The sequence below is a fragment of the Choloepus didactylus genome, chromosome 6 (assembly GCF_015220235.1).
Source record: "Choloepus didactylus isolate mChoDid1 chromosome 6, mChoDid1.pri, whole genome shotgun sequence".
Classification (NCBI taxonomy): domain Eukaryota; kingdom Metazoa; phylum Chordata; class Mammalia; order Pilosa; family Megalonychidae; genus Choloepus; species Choloepus didactylus.
Genome location: NC_051312.1, coordinates 26,238,406 through 26,257,557, shown reverse-complemented (window position 1 = coordinate 26,257,557; position 19,152 = coordinate 26,238,406). Strand labels below are relative to the sequence as shown.

At 35.1% G+C, this 19,152-nt stretch overlaps 1 pseudogene; it reads left to right on the top strand.

Moving 5' to 3' along the window:
* Positions 1–11,995: 11,995 nt before the first annotated feature.
* On the top strand, positions 11,996–12,920 carry LOC119538857 (annotated as a pseudogene).
* Positions 12,921–19,152: the final 6,232 nt, after the last annotated feature.

Sequence of the window (19,152 nt, the reverse complement as noted above, 5' to 3'; positions counted from 1 at the left end):
TCATGAGATGAACTTAAACAGATAGCTTGAATCGTGTTGCCAAAATTTCCTATCACTGTGACCCTGGAAAACTTTTTTTAAATTTTCTAAAGTGTCAGTTTTTTCATGTACTTATGGGAATAGTAATAGTTTCCTTGTATTAGTGTAGGAAAATTAAAAGGAAGTATTGTATATAAGGCACTTAGTTACTCCTGTGACATTTAAACATATCTATCATAGGTAATTAATGATGTTACACAGTGGTAAAGCAGTGGTATTGCTTTTTTTATACAAAACAGTACAATGAGCTAACTTAGTAGCAAGTAATGCCCCTCTATCCCCTTGCTTTGTGTTCTATTCTGCTTTCAGTCTCTCTACTCTCTACCCCATCACCAATATCCTTGGCCCAGAGTCCTTTCAATAACTTCATCCTCTATCATGGACCCCAGGGTCCTGCTCCTTGCTTTTCATTCCCTCCGCCCTTAAGTTCTCTGCTCTGTTCTCCATTACTTTAGACAGAATAATTGAGTTTGACTGAGTTAGGTTCCAGGTCCTTTTGGGTCTCTCAGGAAAGAAATATAAGTCCATTGAGTAGGGGAATAAAAGTCTCATAAGTAACTTTGGCCAAAAAAAAATCAAAATCAAAAAAATCACATCTCCTCGTTTCTTTTCCTGAAATCCATCTGTGTATGTAAGTTGAGAGAAGGTCTGGAATATCTGAGTTCTTTATTTGTTAATCATAAACCAGAAGACTATGGTAAATTGACAGTGTGTGCAAAGCAGCTGACATTATTCCTTCCAACCCTTCTGTTGTCTGTACATCGTATATCAGGTGACTTACTGCTTTCTCAAAAATTATCAAAATGAAAATATTAAACATTACTTGAAGTCATTTATCTCTTAGTATCTGCTATTTCATTTGCTACCTCTGTTGCTCTTGAGATATTTGAGGGTGGTTTCCTTAAATAGTTCTTGATGCTTGTTTTTTGTTGTTGTTTAATTTTCCTCCCCTTTTATTCCCTAATTATTAATTTTCTTTTAAATAATACATTTGTTTTTGTCTTCTAAACTGTCTCAAACTGCTCTAGTATGATGATGAAGATATTTGAAAAGAGGCCCTTTATAGCACTTAACGTAACTTAGCATGTAAATGTCTAATATAAGATTGTCAGTGTGAAATAGAAATTTTCCACCTACCTCTACCATCTGAAGTACACAACTTACCTAAAATTTTGAGTAACATCATCCTGAATAATTATATCTGGTTGTCACAGAATCTTTTAAATCAGTTTCTTGATCTCAAGTGTTGTAGATTATTACAGTCCCTAAGGATTTCATAGGTTAGGGAATGGCTAACAAGGCAATTTAAATAATTGGGTGTTGAAAAACTGTTTTTTTTTTTACCAAGTTGGTAAAAATAACTTGGAATTTGTGATCCCTTTGTAAACTGCAATAAGTAATTATATTTGTTCTTATTCCATTTTTGGTTGTTAAGAAATTAAAGAAAATATATGTCTGAACAAAACCTATAAGATGTATAACATGTGTAACTCTCTCAAAGTACTTGCAAATAAATTCTGATTGTATATCTTGTGCTTGATATCTTCCATTTGCCCCTATAATTCCATTCTCCACACTTTTATAGTCTCTGTTTTTTCTGGGGGACAAGGATATATGTTTCAATGGGCTGATTTGTTCAAGGTCTTCCTAATGGATTTAGCCAATGGTTGTCAGTGGCAGTGATAAAAGTGAGTTCAGAGTATGTATCCCAGGTTACATCCCTTCAAGGTTACTGAAAGCTTGTTGTGTCCTTAGACAGAGACCATAGATCCTGCCAGACAACCCTTTACAAAAACTCTCCCTTAATTCCCTTAGCAACTCACTCTTCTTTCTTCAGTGCTAGATGTGGTAACAGTTCTCAGAAGTAACTAGCCCTGGGATTATTACACTGTTCCACAGGATCTCGCAATAAAATGTACACTGATTTGCAAACATTGCCTTATTAAACCCTCTTAAAATTACACAATTTATGTGGAACATCTGTTACTTGTTAGGTTGATAACTAACACTGGTCCTAGGCACAGCTCCAGGTGACAAATATTCCAATGGATCAGAAATGCTCACATATTTGATGAATAGACAAATGAGCCCCTTGCTGGAACAGATACGGGACTCTTGAAACCTATGACATCCAGGGCCAACATGGTTTCTTGGTATGACATACAGTTGGTGAAGAAGGTATTGAGAAATCTAATGCCTACAGCAAAGTGGCATGAAAATAGAAAATATAAGTCTCCAAAGGCCACTGAGTCAGCTGATATTGAAACCAGCACATAGCTACCTCAAAGCACAAACTGCAGCCAACAAGCCTAAATTGTATCTTGGAAGGAGTCTTTCATCTCCTGTGGTCCTAGAGATGATATTGTTAAGGACTAAGGCTATCCCTGACTATTAGGATTGCAGAATTGCTGTCCAAATAAATGGTTAAGCTTGGTAAAATAAAGATATGAGTGCCAACTAGAAAGGAGTGAGATCCTGAGATCTAAGAAGGGGCATCTGGGCAAGAAGGAAAAGTCTGAGAACTTTCAAACTCAATTTTACATGAGCTTTCTTTTGATAAAATGTAGTTCTTTCAATAAGGGGCTGCCCAAGCTGACAGCTCTCCTATGACTGCATCTGGGAAGTCTAAAGTGCAGGATGATAGAGATATTGTGAATTCTGTTATGTGTAATCTGCTCTGCCACTCCATAATGTAAGCTATTACACACCACATCTTGCTCCTCCAAGGGCTTCAGGGACACAAATTTCACCTAGGTGTTAAGAAATGCATTGTTGGGGTCATCAGCATCCTTGTAAAGCTCTGCTGTGGCTACCACAAATACATTAGAGATGATGAAAATCTGTAGTGGAGTTGAATTCTCAGAGAGGTAAATTCTGGTGGCTGAGTGTACCTCTCTCAGACAAGAAGGAAACAATTACCAATATAAACCACACTGTCATGGTGGTAATCAAAGTGTGTGTGTGTGTGTGTGTGTGTGTGTGTGTATGAAGACATTTGTGAGAATGTGTCCTCAATCAAGTGGATCTTAACAGATCAAATAGATGGGAAACCAACCCATATGCTATTTTTCTTGTCATGAGAAAGATTCCATTTCCCTTGGCTGAAAACTTGCTCAAGTGGTCCTAGTGGGGTATCACAATAAGAATATCTTCCTTAAGCCATTTTAAAGAACCAGGTAATAGAGACGGTGGTCAATTCTTGTTGTAAAAGCAACATAAGACAAGGTGTATACTGCCCTTCTTCCTGAGAGCTTTTCTTGGATAGCTTGCAGCCATTTACCAAGGTAACCTACTTTAGACCACACCATGCCTCTTATATAACACTTCAGGGGCTCCCTATAGCACTTAGGCTATACTCTAAAATCTCTAACATACGCTACCCAGTCCCTATGATTTCTGGTCCTACCAACTTCACCTACCTTATTTATTTATTTATTTATTTATTTATTTATTTATTTATTTATCTATTTATTTACCTATCTGGGGGTCTAGTCACTCTATATTTGTTCCACATCTTCAAAAACACAACAAAATTTCTCATTGTGGACTTGGCACTTGATATAGTCTCTGCAGGACTGCTTTCTTTATCTTCCCAGCAGCCTTCCACCACACCCTCATCACCCACTTTGAATATTGAGCTCCTATTACTATACATGAAGCTAAATATTAACTAAGATAAATTCTCCCTAGGATCTCTCACTTTGTCAACCTGTCTAATATGATCTTATGATACCTTATAATATTCCTCCATGGCACTTTTCATAATTTATAATTATAAATTCATATAATTATTATCTCCCTTATGATGATACAAACTTCACATGGACAGGTACTGTATCTCTATTTCTCTGTATTTCTACCTCCTTATTTTATTAATTTTTAATGCTTATTTTATATTATTGCTCCTTTTTCTTTTCTTTTGGTGATTTTATTTGATATCTATGGACTCCCTCTACACATGTTATCACATTCAAACTTTGCAACAACCTTATGAGGGAGACAGAATACTCCCCATTTCACAGATCAGAAACCTAGGGTTTATGGATTCAAATACATTGCTTTCAATACCACAAATAATGAGTTCTAGATTTTGGATACTCACTCACAAAATCTCTGTCCTTACCTTGCTATTTTATCATTACAATGCTAGTCAAGTTCTTACTTTGCCTCAATGTTTTAACTTCTCTATTATCTTATATAATGCAGAATACAGAGGAATTTTTTGATAAATACTGTATGATATGTATGAGAAAACATATTTATGATCTGAAATGTTAATAAAGTTTGCATTAAACATATGGTTTTGTGCTAATCAATAAACACACTGTTTCTTAATCAAGGTTTGTGAAATTAGACAAGTTCATTATGTGAAAATAGTTCAGGACTAAAGTCCTATGCTTTTTTCCTGATTATTTTATCATTATTATTATGAACTGCAACTAATTCTTGAGGGTCTGTGATGTGGATTTATATATTTAGGTTTTTATTTCATACCAGTTTATTTTTATTGATTTGCATAACTGACACAAATTAATATTCATTTATAATTTATTGGACATATTATATTCCAAGTGAATGATCTTTTCCTGCTTCATCCCAAAAAGATAAGTGAGCCTTATAATGAGTTCCTGGCACAAGGACATCACTAGAAGATCCTCTTTATTTTTAGCAGCATATACCAAATGATTCTCAAATTTATCTGATCTCCCAGGATCATTCCTATTGAAAAGAAGATTCTTGTTGAGCTAGTAGAATGAGTGAGTTTTCTATTCCAAGCTACTGTGGGAATTTCAGGACCAGCTAAATTTCAAATGAAGTCACTATTTATGTTCATGACAATAAGAATTGTATAAAATTAACTTAATAGAAAAGGATAGCAAATTAAAATATGGATAAAACACAAGAAGTTTTCTTATTATATTAAAATAATAATATAATTAAACATTATGAAATTGAATAAGATCCTTTTTATTCTATTAATAGTATTTGATGAAGAAAGCTAAAGCTTCCCAAATGTCCTTTTTCAGGCTTCATTTCCTCCTTCAGTGAAAGAGGGAGCTAGATGTCTATTTGAACTGGACCTGTTGGATGTTTTAATTTCAAAAACCCACTGTTGTCTTTCTTTTTATCTTCAGAGGACACTATTAGTCCTTCCTGTAGGCTAATGTGTGGAAAAATTTAATTGGCCCAATATTTTCAAAGTTTTAAAATATTTCAATATCTATATTAGTCAGTGTACAGCATAGCAATTTTATATCACTATGTGATGATATTGAACATGTATAATTAGTTGATACTTGAAGGATTAAAGTTGCAAAGCCAGTGTTATATGCTGCAGAGGCATTAAGCCTTGAGTACTGAGAGAGAACTAACAGGTTCAGCTCCTTTTGGTATGACCACTGTCAGAAGAAATTACTTTTTACGGAAGCATTCTGGTGAACATAGAAGTCTGATCATTTGGAAGAAAGATGTTTTGTGGGGAGCAAGCTTCCCAGCACCCCTCAAATCCCACAAGAAGTGCGGCCAACTTTAAATCTAGATACTAATGACAACAAAATGCAGCCCAAGAAAACTTTCTTTAGTGTCTCCATATATAAGAATAAGAACAATACCATCAAATATATTCTGCATGATATTTCACTCACTCTATTTAAAAGCAACTCTTATAGGAAAGTTTTTTGAGATTTGTATCAAAATGGCAACATGTTGCCCCAGGTTTTCATTAGTTGGTTTATCTTATGGACCCTACCTCTTGTATATATGGTCTGTTGGTAGTTTCACATGAAATTTGTGGTGCAATTGATAAGAGTTCTTATGTCATGGATTTTATTTTGGCCTCCATTTTCTCTCCAGTTCTTTTTTCCCTTTTCATATCTCATGGGACGTGACTCTTGGGGATGAGCCTGGCACTGGCGCAGTGAGATTGAGTATGCCTTCTTGACCCAAAAGAGGGAAGAGAAATGAAACAAAAGCTGAGAGATTTCAAATTGTGTTGAGAGGTCATTCGGGGGGTTATACTTATACGTTATATAGGTTATCCTTTTTTAATATTTTGTGTATTGGAACAGCTAGAAGGAAATATATTAAACTGTTGAACTGTAATCCAGTAGCCTTTGTTCTTGAAGATGATTGTTTAACTACATAGCTTTTACTGTGTGACTGTGCAATTATGAAAATGTGTAACTGACTCTCCCTTTATCCAGCATATGGACAGATGAGTAAGAAAACGAAGACAAAAATAAATAAATTATAGGGAAGGATAAGGGGTTTGGGATGTTTGGAGTATTCATTTTTATTTTTATTTTTATTCTTATTTTTATTATTTATTTTTCTTTTGGAGTAATGAAAATGTTTAAAAATTGATTCAGGTGATGAATGCACAATATATGATGATGCCGTGAACCACTGATGGTTCACTTTGGATTGTTATCTGGTATGTCAATATATCTTAATAAAATTGCATTAAAATGTAAATGGATTAAACACTCCAATTAGAAGGCTGAGATTGGCAGAAATAATAGGAAAAAGCATGAGTCAACTACATGCTATCTACAGGAATTATCTTAAATTCAAAAATGCAAGCAAGTTGAAAGTGAAAAGATGGAAAATATATATACCATACTAGAAGTAACCAAAAGAATCCTGGGATGGCTATACTAATAAAAGATAAAGTAGACTTTAAGTCAAAAACATTTACAAATGACAATGACAGTCCCCATATACTGACAAAGGGGACAATTCAGCAGGAAACTGTGACAATTATAAATATATTGAACATAATGGAAGAGAACCACAATATATGAGGCAAATACTGACATACTTAAAAGGAGAAATAGATGGTTCCACATTAATAGTAGGAGAATTTAGCACAGAATACCAGTAATGAATAGAACATCTAGTCAGAATAGCAATAAGGAAGTACAGGATATATTGCCTTATCTAGTATTAAATAAATTAGAACTAACAAACATGCATAGAACACTGCACCCAACAAAAACAGAATGCACATTCTTCTACAGTGCATGTTTCATTCTCCATGATAGACCACATACTAGGTCACAAAACAAGTTGCAATAAAATTCAAAGATATTGGAATTATAAAATGTATATTCCCCAATCACAATGTAATAAAGCTAGAAATCAATAAAAGATGGAGAAATGGAAAATTCATAAGTACATGGAAATTAAACAACATACTATTAAGCAACCAATGGATTGAAGAGGAAACCAGAAACAAATTAGGAAATATCTTGAGGCAAATGAAAATTAAAATACCACATACCAAAATTTAAAGGTTATAGCAGAGACAGTTCTGAGATGGAAATTTGTAGCTCTAAATGCTTACAAAAAAAGAGAAAGACTTTAAATCATAGGCCTAAAATAAAATCTGGAAGAAGTGGAAAAAGGAGAACAAACTAAGCCTATGATAAGCAGAAGGTAGGAAATAACAAAGATAAAAACAGAGATAAATGAAATAGAAAAAACAGTGGAGAGAATCAACAAAACAAAAAAAAATGGTTCTTTGAAAAAAATCAATAAAATTGAAAAATCTTTAGCTAATGTAACAAAAGAAAAAAAAAGGGATGATGCAAATAATGAATATCAGAAATCAAAAGGGGAATATTATTGCTGTATCCACTGGCAAAAAAAGACAATAAGAGGATACCATGAATGGCTATATGCCAATAAATTATGTACCTAGATGAAATGGACACATTCTTAGAAACACACAAACTACCGTTTTTGAACAAGAAGAAATACAAGGTGTCAATAAACCAACTATTAGTGAAAACATTGAATCAGTCATCAAAAACTTCCCAACAAAGAAAACCCAGGAAAAGAATGCTTCAGAGGGAAATTCTACCAGTCATTCCAATTCTGCTCTAACTCTTCCCAAGAAGCAGAAGAGAGGGACCAGTCCCTAACTCATTCTACATGACCAACTTCACCCTCATTCAAAGCAGGATAAAGATACCAGTAGAAAACTACATATCAATGTTTACTGGGAATACAGACACAAAAATCTTCAACAAAATACTAGTAAGCCAAATCCAACAGCATATTAAAAAATTATACACCATAATCAAGTGGAATTGATATCTGGTGTTCAAGGATGTTGCAACATTAACAAATCAATTAATGGAATGTGCTACATAAACAGAATGAAAGAAAAAAATCCACCATCATCTTAATTGATGCAGAAAAGGCATTTGACAAAATACAGCACCCTTTCTTAACAGAAATACTTAGAACTCTAGGAATAGAAGGAAACTTCCTCAACATGATAAAGGTCATATGAGAAAAGCCCATAGCCAGCATCCTACTTAATGGTGAAAGATTGAAAGTTTTCCCTCTGAGATCAGGAACAAGACAAGGATGCCAATTGAAAACACTGTTATTCATTATTTTACTGAAAGTTCTTGTCAGAGTAATTAGCAATGAAAACAAAAATAAAATTTCCAAAGGAAGAAGAAAAACATACCCTATTTGCAAATATGATCCTATATGCAGAAAGTCCTGAAATATTCACAACAAACTTCTAGAACTGATAAATGAATTCAGCAAAGTGGTGGGGTACAAGTTCAATACCCAAAAATCAGTAGTGTTTCTGTATACAAGTAATGAACAACTGGAAGATGAAATCAAGAAAAGCATTCCCTTTGCCATAGCAACTAAAATAATCAGATATTCTAGGAATAAATTAAACCAAGCATTTCTAAAAGAAATTACAGAAGACCTAAATAAATGGAAGGCTATTGTGTATTCACTGATTGTGAGACTACATATCATTAAGATGTCAGTATTACCAAGAGAAATTTATAGATTCAATGCAATTCCTATCAAAATTCAAAATCCATCTTTGCTGAAAAGGAAAAGAAAACCAGCATATTTCTATGAAAGGGTAAGGGGGTCTGAATACTTAAAGCCACCTTGAAAAACAAAACTGAAGTTGGAGGACTTATACTTCCTGATTTTCAAACTATTTATTTATTTATTTATTTATTTATTTATTTATTCATTTATTTATTCATTTATTTATTTATGTTTTACCAAGGAAGAGTAATCAAAACAGCATGGTTCTGGCACAAGAACAGACATATAAACAGATAGAATAGATTTGAGAGTTCAGTAATCAAACTTCACAGTTATGGCAAACTTGTTTTTGACAAGGTGGCAATGGCCGCTCAATTGGGAAAGAATAGTCTCTTCAAGAAAAAAAAAAAGGAAAAGAAAAGAAAAAAAAAAGGACCCCCCTACTTCACTACAAAAATCAACTTAAAATGGATAAAAAAACCTTAAAATAAGAAGTAGATCTACCAAAATCCTAGAAGAAAATGTTGGGAAGCATCTTCAGGACACTGTGTTAGGCAATGGTATCTTAGACTTGACACCCAAAGCACAAGTAATGAAAGAGAAAATAATTAAATGGTATCACATCAAATTAGACACCTTTCTAAAAAGACTTTTATTATGAAAGTAAAGTAAAATTGTGTAAAATTCTACACAATTGAGAAAACATTTGGAAACCACATATTCAATAATGGATTAATACCCAATTTCTATAAAGAAATTGTTCAACTTAACAACAAAAAGACCAACAACCCAATTAAAAAATGAGCAAAAAATTTGAACTCACATCACTGAAAGAATATATACAAATGGCCAGAAAGCACATGAAAAGATGCTCAAAACCTTAGCCATCAGGAAAATGCAAATCAAAACCACAATATGATTCTCATTTGAATGGCTGTTATTAAAAAATTAAAAAATAACAAGTGTAGGAGAGGAAGCAAATAGTAACACTCATTCATTGCTGGTGGCAACGCAAAGTGGTGCAACCACTATGGAAGACAGTTTTATGGTTCCTCAGAAAGCTAAGTAGAGATCTACCATTTGACCAGGGAATCCCACTACTAGTTATATGCCCGAAACAATTGAATGCAGGGACACAAAAATATATGTTCACATTAATATTCATAGTGGCTTTATTAACAGTTACCAAAAGACGGAAACAACTTAAGTGCCCATCAACCAATGAATGGATATATAAAATGTGATATATGCATATGATGGAATACTTTTCAGCTATAAAACAATAAAGTCCTGATACATGTGGCAATATGGATGAACCTCAAAGACATCATAGTGTGTGAAATAAGCCAGACACAAAAAGACAACTATTGTTTGATCTCATTGATTTGAAACAATTAGAATAAGCAAATTCATAGAGTCACAATTACAATATTGGTTACCAGGGAACAGGCTAGAGATAAAGAGTGTAACTTGAGGGTAAAATTTACAGAGCTCCTATTTGTAATGATGGAAATGTTTTTGGTAATGGATGGTGGTGATGGTAGCACAACATTGTGAACACAATGAACAGAATTGAAATATGTATCTGAATGTGATTAAAGGGGAAATATTAGATTGTATATATGTTAACAGAATATATTTTAAAAAATCCGTGAAATTATGCTACACAGTGAACGCTAAGTTAAAACACTGACTTTAAGTAATAGTTTAAATATCAAAATATGCTATCCTCAATTGTAGCAGATGTTCCACACCAAAGCAAGTTGTTGTTGGTGGGGTGATATACAGGAAACTTGTAATTTATGCATGACTGCTCTGTACAGCCACAGCTTCTAATAAAAACAAAAAGATTAAAAAAAGAAGTTCTGGAAAGAATGACTAGGGTTTGTATAAACTGTGCCTTCATTCAGGTAGATAGGACACAAGATTGTCATTTTCAAACTCTCTTTCAAACAGGAATTTATATTCACACAATAGTTTATCTCCATGTGACAGTGAAGTCCTTGAACTGAAATATAAATAAATTTGATGAAAGCTTTCAATACTACATTAGAAGACCCAATACTATACTCATCATTTTGACTTCTCTGTGAAAAATAATTATACCACAAAGTCATCACATTATATTTCAGTACCAGAGTTCTAGTGTTTAAAATAGAATAAGAAATAATAGATATCACAAACCAATTGTTTGTAGGGTTATTATGGAAAAAACAGCTCCTTATTTTAGAGGCCCTAATTTCAAAAGTTGAGTCTGTTTTTCTGCTCCTTTATCTGGGATGGCCTTGTGGTTTGTAGGGCCAATAGGTTGTAACAGAGTCTGTGCTGTGTCAATCTGGCAAGCCTGAGATCAGAAAACTTTGAAATCTTCTCTTCTCACATTTGGAAATACTACTACTATCAAGTAAACCAGACTGTGTCAGCATTTAAAAAATCTAGCTATGATCTCTCTGTTGTTTGCATGAATTAAGAAGTTCTATAACACTAGATAGTTAACAATACAAATCCACAGGTCTCTTAGTAATTTTTTACTTCATTGATGACCTTGTTTGTTTCTTTCAGTAGATGTGTCACTCTTCTTTTCTTTTTCCTCATATACTTGTGTTGGTTTGTACATTTATGTCCCCCAGAAAAAGCCATATTCTTTAATGCATTCTTATGGGGGCAGATGTATTAGTGTGGACTGGGTTGGAACCTACTGGTTCAGTGTCCATGGAGATGTGACCTACCCAAGTGTAGGTGATAATTCTGACTGGACAATTCCCATGGAGGCTTGTCCCCACCCATTCAGCATGGGCCTTGTTTAGTTTACTGGAGCATTATATAAGCTCAGAGAGATGCTGAGACAGATGTTTTGAAGATTGCCATTGGAAGCTGACGCAGTCATTTTGGAGAACACCATTTTGAAATGCAACCTGGGATCATGCAGATGCCAGCCACGTGCCTTCCCAGAAGACAGAGGTTTTCCGGATGCCAAGGGCCTTTCTCCCATGAAGATACCCTTTGTTGATGGACACTTTATGGCCTTAGGACTGTAACTTTGTTACCAAATAACCCCCCTTTTGTAAAGGCCAGTCCATTTCTGGTGTTTTGCATTCTGGCAGTATTAGAAAACTAGAACATATTTATACAGGTTTTCTCCTCTGTGGACATGGAACTGGGAAATTGCCACATCCTGACTGAATTAATCTTGGTGGGCTTCACCTCAGATCCCTAGTTGCAGCTGATTCTATTTGGAATATTGCTGATGCTCTACTTGGTAACCTTGCCTGGGTCCAGGACCCTGGTTATCCTGATCCGGTTTGATTCAGCCTGCACACACCCATGTACTTTTTCTTTGGGAAACTATCTATCCTGGACTTCTGGCACAAATATGTTTACATACCCCAAATCCTGTCCATTTGTACCTTAGAAGATGAATGCATGTCATTGGTTGGATTTGGGGCTTGGTTCTTATTTTCCTGTGCTGTAGATTACACTGAGTGTGATCTTCTAGCAGCCATGGCTTTTGACCACCATGTGGCAATTTGTAACCCTTTGCTTTGTTCAGGTACCATGTCTGGGTCTCTGTGTACTGGACTTGTTGCTGGCACCAACAGAGGGGGTTTCATAAATGCCATAGCCCATATTGCCAACACCTTCCACCTGGGATTTTGTGGTAAAAATATGATTGACCCCTTCCTATGTGATGCACCACCACTGGTAAAAATGTCCTGCACAAGCTCCTGGGTCTATGAAAAAGTCCTTCTGGGTGTGGTGGGCTTCACAGTCCTCTCCAGCATACTTGTCGTCCTGGTTTCCTATTTGAACATCCTCCTGGCCATCCTGAAGATCTGCTCTTCCTCTGGAAGGTGCAGGCCTTCTCCACCTGTGTTTCTCACCTGACCTCACTCACTCTCTTCTATAGGTCCTTGTTCTTCAAGTATCCAAGGCTGAGCTCCACCTATTCCCTTGAGAGAGACAAAGTGGCTGCCGTGTTCTACACCATGGCAAATCTGTTGCTTAATCCTCTCATGTAAAATGTGAGGAACAAAGATCTCAAAGAGACTTTCAGGTAAGCAACATAAGTATAACACTATAAAGGTGAAATATCATCCTTGTGCTTTTTGCTAAATGTTCTTTTCACATTTTCCTAATGATTGATTTATACACGTTTGGAAACACTGCAATTTATCCAATACTTCCTCCACAATTTATAGCAAAAATTATGAAATGTGTAAACAATGTTTTAATTTTTTTTATTTTCTTTTGAGATAATCTTTTAACTTATAACATTTGGGTTGTGAGTTTTAGCAGGAGAGAATTTTACTTCTTTGCTGAATAGGTCTTCCTCAATGTTTGTCTTTTGCTTGATTTTAGAGTTCTTAGAAAGAGACAAAATGATATGGATTTCATGTGCATGGGTGTGTATGTGTGTGTGTGTGTGTGTGGTTTGACTTTGAAACTTGGTAAGCAATCTTATTGGGTGAAGATAAGATATGAAATAGTTAGTTGGAAATTTGATTCTAGATTTTAGAAATATTTGTTTTCTGTGGTATCCAACCTAATGTATCTGCTGTTATGATAAGCAACACACAGTGGGCTGGCAAAAGAAACAGGATTTATTGTTCTCATGGTTTCAGAAGCTGTAACTCTGCTTCTTCCTAGGTTTTGGTGGCATTCTGGAGGGATGGAAACATTGGGTTCCTAGGCTTTCCTGTCACATGACCATGTTCTCTCCTTTTCCTTCCAGCTTCTGTTGACTTCCAATTTCTACTTCTCAGAGTGGCTTTCTCTTCCTAATTTCCTCTCACAAACTCAATGAGTCACTCCACACCTTAAACAAAATATCTTTTATTGTTCCCATTCACAATGGCTTCACACACAGAGGAAAAGGTTAAGATTAAGAACTTGTTTTTCGTTTCACTTCCACCCTTGCATTCTTAAAACATTCCGCCACAGTGTCCTCCCCAAATTACATCAGAAAGATCAAATTGAATAGATGGAACTAGGTTTCTAAATCTTTTTCTTTCCTTATTAACATAATATTAGGCAATGTGTTTAAAATAGTTAAACCTGTAAAAATATAGTTCTAAAACAACTGAATGTTGTCTGTTTCAGGATTCTGAATCAAGTAAACACTGATCTCTTCCTCTAATAGGGTATTACACAGTACTCTTCCTCCTGGCAAATAGCAATATCTAATCCAGTAGGGGAAAATAAGAACAAGTGAACCAAGAGGAAACATATAAACAAACAAATAAAACCTACTATTTTCTATAACCAGATTGTTTCCTTCTACCAGAAGACTTTCTGAAGAAAGCAATTGCTCAATATCTGCCATGTATCAGATATTTAATAGATATTTTATTTAACACTCTCTACAACACTTTGAGAGGATTATTAGATTATGAAATTATTATTATGAAATTATTACAGTTTACTAAGAAGGCTTACATTCAGTAGTAGAACTTTGTTATTGAAAAATAATAACTATTTTTGAAATGAACGCAATTACAAAGTGAATTTTGATTAAAATTACAGAACTAATTTGTAACTATTTCACCCTATTTATTAGTGTTGAAATTTCTCATCAACTCTGACATGTATACTTTCTAACAACTCTCTTCTCTTTCTTTTTTCATCCCCAAATTCTTAACATTCCTAATTCTTTTATTGCCACAGAAGCTTTGAGAGTGCTGATGAGAAGGATTTGGGGTATATTTCCCAATACTCAACAATCCATTAAACTTTTTTCACAGTCACCTAATGCCCATCCAATACATGGAAATCATAGAGGGGCTAGACAAATTGTACTTAATTCTTTTTGATCTCAGACATATTATACAAACTTTGATTTTTTAACCAAAGCAAAATATTGTTTTTTTAAACTATAATAATATTTTAGCAAACTATATTGTACTATAAATATTAGAGTCTGATCCCTAAAACAAAACAAAGAGAGAGGTAGAAAGGAACATCTTTCTCACTGAATTTCTTTGAATAGAAAATAGTAACAAGAAGTTTCTTAAATCCCAGTTCCCCAACCCTTTCAAGAAGCATTGTCCATTATCACTTAGCACTGATCTGGAAAAAAAAATCATCAATTTAGATTTCAAATATTGTTAATTTGAAGTTTTTATTCAGAGCATCTTTATATCTATTTTTCACAGTTTACATAATGTAGAAATAATTTTGCCTCTTTCAAGGGAACAGCTGAAAATTGGGTGAGAAAAGAGGCAGAGAACACAGTCATGGTACAAGGTGACAGAAATCAAGTGGGAGGAGCAGGTGGAGAAGGCTTTGAGGCGGCCCTGTGTGGAGCGGATCCTCAAGATGGCAGCAATGATGAAGAGGTAGGCGGAAAGTATGAGCCCAGTAAGAATAATGACATTGGAGTCCAGGAGAGAAGAGCACAGCCTGGTAGCTATTTCACATCATACACTAATTTCATCAGGGGTTGGGACATCACAGAAAAGTGTCACCAAAAGAATCTAATATGAATATTTTGCTGGTCTGTTAGTGAGGTGATGAATTCTCCAGTACAGGAATACCTAACTATACAGATGTATGATTTCCTTGACATGGCTTGAGCAGAAAGCATTGTTTTTGAAATGTCAACACAACTGTCATAAGCTATGGTAGTCAGCAAGTAACTCTCAGTATAAGCCAGTCAAACAGAGAAGATCTGAGCTATGCAACCAGCAAAGGAGATTCTCTTCTCATCAGAGGTACAGATCAATGTGACCTTTGGGTTTAGAAAGAAGAACTCCAGAGATCCAGGAAAGATAGATTCCTGGTGGAAAAACACATAGGCATAAGGAATCTGCAGTGATTACAGATACAAAATGAGAGAGGTATGTCCCTTAGTTGTCTGGGAAAACACCAAGGAACACAACAATTTAGGTCAACCGCAAGATAGGGTAAGTGCTGAAGTCCACCATGATACAGTCAGCTCTACAGTGACAGTTTTGCTTTCAACAGCAAATGGGGTTGAAGAATGTATGATTTCTTCAATTACTATCAATTGATGACTGGGCAAATGCCATGTGAAGCAGCCAATAGTATAGGTATTAGAGGGACAAAAATCTGAGCAGGCATCCTGCCTGATTTGGGAGGTGAAGGGAGTTCTCTGAGTTTCAATATATTCTTTTTGACAAGATGCTTTTAATACCAGGAATGTCATAATGCTACTGGGGCTCAACTCATTTTTACAGAAAATTTTTCTTGAACTCAGTTCTTATTATAGTTCTTGAGTTACAGCAGTGAAAATCACACAATTGGCTCTTAATCTCATGGACTTTTAGTGTAAAAGGGTGGGATTCATAATAATCAAATAAAAAAATACAAAAATGTTTCCAAATTATTTTCAATGTGATTAAAAAATCAAAATTGGATTTTTGAAGAAATATGAATTGGCAGAAACTTTTATGTAAAATTATGGTTCCTGATGATAGTTGATACCCACAGCTTCTTAGGATTCTATAGCTTGGGAAATGACTAGCAAGGTAATTAAAAAATATTTTGCATTAAAAATTTGGGTATTATTTATTAGTGGGGAGTAGTTCTTTGGGTTTTGATTCCCTAGGAAAACTGTTTTCAGTCATTATATTCACTTGTATTCCATTTGGGATTTTGTAGATGTTAACCTAAAGATATTTGTAAACTAAACATATTGTATATACTATGTGTACCTCTGAATATTAAATTATATATGCATGTATATTCTGAAATATTTGCCTTCCCTTTGCCCCTCCAAATCCGTTCTCCAACCTTTGCTATCTTTGCCTTTGCTCTAGGAAGTTACGCTGATTTTTGTTTTAATGGGATTATTTGCTCAACATCTTCTTCATGGGTTAGCCAAGGGTTGCCACTGGCAGTGAGGACTCCCCCATCCTATACTCATTCTTAGTAATGACACCAGAGGCATATAACCGATTCACTTCAACATTCATATCTCCCTGAAGTTTTGGACTCTTTCCTTTACCGTAAGTGGAGATGGTCTTGCATCTCTATCATGTTGTTTGTAATTCTCTGCTGATGTTACTTCATGGGACATCAACCTTTCATCAATATCCTTCAAATGAATCCCCAGGCATGCTTCCAGACTGTGCTTATGACAATTAGCAATATCCCACCTCTCCTCAGGTGTACCTGCCATGTCCTTCCAGAGCAGTACTTCTAACCCCCTTAAGGGTTACATTTGGATATGACTCTCCTCTGGGCCTAGAAACAAAGAGGTGTGTTGAGGGTTAGGATTGAGAAGACACTGGAATCCCTTGCAAGTCAACTGCCTTAGATGGCATGATGGAAGTTTTTGTACATTTTTATTTCTGGGTAAAACTATATTCCTGATATATGGGAAAAGGGAATACTTTACAGACACAGAAATTTCAGGGGTATTTGGGGGTTGAACATTCTTGTCACCAGCTTCTTTATATGTTACTTCTCAAATATCTCTCACATCATATCTCACCAAGTCCATCTTTATCCTCTATTCCAAGTGCCACAAGCTCTCATTTCTGTGTCTCTAAGTCAACTGACCTGGCTTTCCCTGTCTTCAGAGTTCTATTTTTCACTTTCAGAGGGGATTTTTGCTTAAAATTTTACTTGATCATACCATGTAGCTGATTAAAACTCTTCCTTGGTTCTCCATGAGAAACACACTCCAAAATTTTTTATATGTTCTAGTCAATCCATATTTTGTCTGATCCTGCCTACACCACTGCCTAATTTAGTGCTGCTTTATTTACCTCTCAGGGGTCCAGTGACCCTAGACTTTTTTATTATGGTGGTTGCAGGTTTACAGAACAATCATGCATGTTTCTCATAGCTTGGGAAATGACTAGCAGGGCAATTAAAAAATAAAAGCAGGCGTCCTGCCTGAAATGCAGGATGTCTGGTTTCCCATACACCACCCTATGATTATCACCTTGTTTTTGTGATTCATTTGTTAATATTGCTGAAAGAATATTTTTTTGTCCATTCATTACACATTTTATTGTACTTCCTTCTTTTCTCTTTTCTGTGTACATTTATATCTTGCTATATTTCTTTTCTGTTATTTTTGCTTAGTGTTATGAGCCCAGGTCACTAAATATTCTTTAGAAAAGGTTTTTAATGGCTGCACAGCATTTCACTCTACTGCTATAGCACAATGAATTTAATAAATTCATTACTGGTTTACTTTTTTATTTTTTAATCTTCATTTTATTGAGATATATTCACATACCATGCAGTCATACAAAACAAATCATACATTCGATTGTTCACAGTACCATTACATGGTTGTACATTCATCACTTAAATCAATCCCTGACACCTTCATTAGCACACACACAAAAATAACGAGAATAATAATTAAAGTGAAAAAAGAGCAATTGAAGTAAAAAAGAACAGTGGGTACCTTTGTCTGTCTGTTTGTTTGTTTGTTTATTTCCTTCCCCTATTTTTCTACTCATCCATCCATAAACTAGACAAAGGGGAGTGTGGTCCTTATGGCTTTCCCAATCCCATTGTCACCCCTCATAAGCTACATTTTTATACAACTGTCTTTGAGATTCATGGGTTCTGGGTTGTACTTTGATAGTTTCAGGTATCTACCACCAGCTACCCCAATTCTTTTTTTTTTTTTTTTTTTTTTCATCTTCATAAAGTTTTTTTTTTATCTTCATTTTATTGAGATATATTCACATACCACGCAGTCATACAAAACAAATCGTACTTTCGATTGTTCACAGTACCATTACATAGTTGTACATTCATCACCTAAATCAATCCCTGACACCTTCATTAGCACACACACAAAAATAACAAGAATAATAATTAGAGTGAAAAAGAGCAATTGAAGTAAAAAAGAACACTGGGTACCTTTGTCTGTTTGTTTCGTTCCCCTATTTTTCTACTCATCCATCCATAAACTAGACAAAGTGGAGTGTGGTCCTTATGGCTTTCCCAATCCCATTGTCACCCCTCATAAGCTACATTTTTATACAAATGTCTTTGAGATTCATGGGTTCTGGGTTATAGTTTGATAGTTTCAGGTATCCACCACCAGCTACCCCAATTCTTTAGAACCTAAAAAGGGTTGTCTAAATTGTGCATAAGAGTGCCCACCAGAGTGAACTCTCGGCTCCTTTTGGAATCTCTCTGCCACTGAAGCTTATTTCATTTCCTTTCACATCCCTCTTTTGGTCAAGAAGATGTTCTCCATATCACAATGTCAGATCTACATTCCTCCCCGGGAGTCATATTCCATGTTGCCAGGGAGATTCACTCCCCTGGGTGTCTGATCCCACATAGAGGGGAGGGCAGTGATTT